The sequence below is a fragment of the Anopheles moucheti genome (genome assembly GCF_943734755.1).
Source record: "Anopheles moucheti chromosome X unlocalized genomic scaffold, idAnoMoucSN_F20_07 X_unloc_16, whole genome shotgun sequence".
Classification (NCBI taxonomy): Eukaryota; Metazoa; Arthropoda; class Insecta; order Diptera; family Culicidae; genus Anopheles; species Anopheles moucheti.
The window spans coordinates 120,001-125,000 of record NW_026453522.1 but is presented as its reverse complement, the minus strand read 5'-3'; the positions used below and the strand labels follow the sequence as shown (position 1 = coordinate 125,000).

At 51.1% G+C, this 5,000-nt stretch overlaps 1 pseudogene; it reads right to left on the bottom strand.

Moving 5' to 3' along the window:
* Positions 1 to 2,418: 2,418 nt before the first annotated feature.
* LOC128307820 (uncharacterized) overlaps positions 2,419 to 5,000 on the bottom strand; it is a 7,465-nt pseudogene continuing 4,883 nt past the window's right edge.

The following is a 5,000-nucleotide window of genomic DNA, read 5'->3' as shown; positions in this document are numbered from 1 at the left end:
CCCTTGTCTATGATTTTCGCTCTAAGCCCAGTCGCCCTGCGCTCTGGAAATCACATTCCAACTCTATCACCGATAGCGCTCACACCTTGGAAACCACATTTCACCCAGGGGACCTTAGGGTGGATTTTGAGCCTTTCGGGATTGCGAAACCATCATTTAACACTCTAAACTTAATTTCCGCAATCCCAGACGCACTTTCCATATGGTCTCCAAAAATGCGTGTGAGCTGACCTGGTCCCTTATAATAGGCAATGAACACGATTTTGGCAAAATATTTTTTTCAAAATTTTTTGACTCACCGGGTAAAATCGAATTTACTTGGGAAAAATGTTCTAGCAGGGGCCCTCCCATACAAATTTTTTTCTTCTCAAAAATGATTTTCGTTTCACTTTTCATACTCAGGGGAGTCTAAAATTGATGTTTTGAGTCACCGAGAAAAAAAAATTTTTTTGACCCGAGCTTGTGTCGGCGACCCAAAAATCGACGCACTTGGGAAATATGTTCTAGCAGGGGCCCTCCCATACAAAAATTTTTTCTTCTCAAAAATGATTTTCGTTTCACTTTTCATACTCAGGGGAGTCTAAAATTGATGTTTTGAGTCACCGAGAAAAAAAAATTTTTTTGACCCGAGCTTGTGTCGGCGACCCAAAAATCGACGCACTTGGGAAATATGTTCTAGCAGGGGCCCTCCCATACAAAAATTTTTTCTTCTCAAAAATGATTTTCGTTTCACTTTTCATACTCAGGGGAGTCTAAAATTGATGTTTTGAGTCACCGTGAAAAAAAAATTTTTTTGACCCGAGCTTGTGTCGGCGACCCAAAATCGACGCACTTGGGAAAAATGTTCTAGCAGGGGCCCTCCCATACAAAATTTTTTTCTTCTCAAAAATGATTTTCGTTTCACTTTTCATACTCAGGGGAGTCTAAAATTGATGTTTTGAGTCACCGTGAAAAAAAAATTTTTTTGACCCGAGCTTGTGTCGGCGACCCAAAATCGACGCACTTGGGAAATATGTTCTAGCAGGGGCCCTCCCATACAAAAATTTTTTCTTCTCAAAAATGATTTTCGTTTCACTTTTCATACTCAGGGGAGTCTAAAATTGATGTTTTGAGTCACCGTGAAAAAAAAATTTTTTTGACCCGAGCTTGTGTCGGCGACCCAAAATCGACGCACTTGGGAAAAATGTTCTAGCAGGGGCCCTCCCATACAAAAATTTTTTTTTGACTCACCGGGTAAAATGGTCGCACTTGGTAAAAATGTTCTAGCAGGGGCCCTCCCATACAAAATTTTTTTCTTTTCAAAAATGATTTTCGTTTCACTTTTCATACTCAGGGAAGTCTAATATTGAAGTTTTGAGTCACCGTGAAAAAAATTTTTTTTTGACTCACTGGGTAAAATGGTCGCACTTGGGAAAAATGTTCTAGCAGGGGCCCTCCCATACAAAAAATTTTAATTTCTCAAATCGATCCGTGGTTTCACTTTTCATACTCTAGGGCCCATTTGCTTCAACTTTGGAAAAAATTTTCGATGATGAAAAATTTTCACCTTCGACGTCCATCGACCACTCGACCCGAACTTGGTACTTTTGTATGGAGGTACCCAAGTGGTGACTTTCTCATACAAAAATTTTTATTTCTCAAATCGATCCGTGGTTTCACTTTTCATACTCTAGGGCCCATTTGCTTCAACTTTGGAAAAAATTTTCGATGATGAAAAATTTTCGCCTTCGACGTCCATCAACCACTCGACCCGAACTTGGTACTTTTGTATGGAGGTACCCGAGTAGTGACTTTTTCATACAAAAATTTTTATTTCTCATATCGATCCGTGGTTTCACTTTTCATACTCTAGGGCCCAATTGCTTCAACTTTGGAAAAAATTTTCGATGATGAAAAATTTTCACCTTCGACGTCCATCGACCACTCGACCCGAACTTGGTACTTTCGTATGGAGGTACCCGAGTGGTGACTTTTTCATACAAAAATTTTTTTGCGAATACGTGTTCGTTCGCGATCATTTAGGCCATGAACAACAAGTCCGCTGCGATAGAAATAGTGCATTGTAGTTACTCGACGAGAAAAAAAATCGGGACTTAGAAAAATTTTTGAAAGTCAAATCGTATTGACTTCCAACAACACCTGATAATAAACACACATTGCCTGTTGCACCACAGATCGCATTTGACTTAACAAATCGCCTGTTGGTACGCACATCACCATCGACTTTACCAATCGCGTTTCGCACCGCTAATCCCACTTGGCGTGGAGCCACGCACATAATGTTGCGAGGAGAGTATTAATCGGGACTTAGCGTTTTAAGCTCGCGAACACTCCACTATGGGAGTGCACGCAAGCACCAACTGTACACACACAACACAACAATCACTCTCGCGAACACTCCATTCCCAAAGTGAACGCGAGCACCAGCAAGCATGGGTCGCCTGAGAGGATCGATGCGAACGCATCTCTACAACTCGCAGCTCCCAGCCTGTAGTCCCGTCGTTTGCGGGCGGTCGAAGGTGTCGAAACTAGTTGTATCCACGGTCGACGGAAACACAGCCACCAGGGTTCCCTGTGGTAAGGTACTTCCACGTGCAGCGTGCTCCCGCCCGTTGCGGCTCAGTCTAGTGCTATAGCGGGGATGAGACGTCAGTGTGCGCGGGGCAGCACCGACGGATCTCGGAGGGTTGTTAAGCCCGCTAGCTTCCGATCACCTAATGGGTTTGAGAAGCGCTATCAGCTCGGATTGGATACGACCTTAGAGGCGTTCAGGCATAATCCAGCGGACGTAGCGTCATACCAAAGTCCGGTCGAACTAGTATTGAGCCAGTGGTCCGTACCTGTGGTTCCTCTCGTACTGCACAGGAATTCCGTTAAGATAGCGGCAAACAGCACACACCAGTAGGGTAAAACTAACCTGTCTCACGACGGTCTAAACCCAGCTCACGTTCCCTTGAAAGGGTGAACAATCCTACGCTTGGTGAATTTTGCTTCACAATGATAGGAAGAGCCGACATCGAAGGATCAAAAAGCCACGTCGCTATGAACGCTTGGCGGCCACAAGCCAGTTATCCCTGTCAACGGGGCGGCGCGAGAAAGCGTGATCGACGTTACATTCGCTAGCCCATCCATCGCGAGGCCGGGCTCATGGCGAGTGCTGAGCCGATTCTCCGGTAGCGATCACGCCTACGTTGAGTTTCAGGTGGACGTTCCGGGTCAACGTTCCACGCGACGAGGCCAGCAGCAGCGAAGCCGGACAGCAGCCAGCGATGGGACAGCCAGACACGCCGGGACCCGGTGGAAGACGGCGCAATTCGACAGGAGGTGCTTCGACATCGCCCTCACACACGGCCACTTCGAACAGGTCGATACACCGGAGGGGCTGATCGGCGGACTCACCCAGGCGTGCGATGAGACCATGGAGAGAGTGCATGGGGCCACTTTCCACCGCAAGCCCCAGATGTACTGGTGGTCTCCAGAGATCGAGCGCCTGAGGGAGGAGTGCGAAGCAGCGGAGGCCGCTCATTGCCGAGCCCAACTGTCGGAGCGTGCAGCGACATCTGCCAGGCTGCAGGATTGCCGCCGTCTGCTGAAGGCTGAAATAAAGAGCAGCAAAGAAAGCAGCCTCCAGGAGCTGATCGACTGTGTTGAAGCTGAGGTGTTCGGACTCGGGTACAAAGTGGTGCGAGCGAAACTGCGCAGCAGGGCGCCACCGGAAACGGACCGAGCCGTACTCGACCCGATCGTCGACGCGCTGTTTCCGGAGCATCCAGCATTTGAGTGGCCAGACATCGAAGCGTGTGCTGCCTCACACGAGGCTCTGAGGCCGGTCACGGTCGCGGAGATCCTGTCGCTGGCCGAGCGGATGGCTCCCTCGAAGGCGCCAGGGTTGGACGGCATACCCAACGCCGCAGTGAAGGCGGCGATGAGGAAGCATCCGGAGGTGTTCGCGAAAGTCTACAACCAGCTGCTCGAACAGGGCGAGTTTCCTGCGGAGTGGAAGGAGGCTCGTCTCGTGCTGATCGCGAAGCCGGGAAAGCAGCCGGGCGATCCGTCGTCATACCGCCCGCTGCTCATGCTGGGAGCAGTCGCCAAGGGGTTCGAACGGCTGATCCTAGATCGGCTGAACGACCACTTGGAGGACAGCGACGCGCCTCGTCTGTCGCCAAATCAGCACGGGTTCCGGCGAGGCCGGTCAACCATCCAGGCCATCGAACGAGTAGTCGAGCGGGGGCAGCACGCGAGGACATTCCATCGTACCAACCAGCGGGACCCTCGCTGTCTGGCGGTGGCAGCGCTGGACGTGAGGAACGCCTTTAACTCAGCGAGTTGGAAGGCGATTGCGGCTGCCCTGCAGAAGCTGCAGGTCCCTACAGCCCTCCAGAGAATCTTGCGCAGCTACTTTTCTGAGAGGAGGCTGGTGTACGAGACCAGCGAGGGACCAGTGCGGCGTACGGTTACGGCAGGCGTTCCACAGGGCTCAATACTGGGCCCAACGTTGTGGAACGCCATGTACGACGGCGTGCTTCGGCTGGAGCTGCCCGAGGGTGCTGAAGTGATCGGCTTCGCGGACGACATCGCGGTGCTGGCGGAGGGGACGACACCGGAAGCAGCGACGCGAGCAGCAGAGGCATCGATATCGCTGATCAGCTCGTGGATGGCGCAACACCATCTGGAGATTGCTCCGGCCAAAACCGAACTGATCATCGTGTCCACCATGCGGCGAGACAACACCCAGGTTCCTGTGAGCGTCAGTGGAGTGGAGAAGATGCCGACTCGTACGCTCAAGTATCTCGGGGTCATCATCGAGGACCACTTGTCGTGGAAGCCACACGTCGAGCAGGCCACGTCGAAGGCGCTCCGTGTGGCACAGGCGATCTCCAGGCTGCTCCGCAACCACGGCGGGCCAACGAGTGCGAAGCGGCGTCTTCTTGCGTCAGTGGTGGACTCCACCCTCCGCTACGCTGCTCCCATTTGGCACGAGGCGGTCCAGCTCCGGG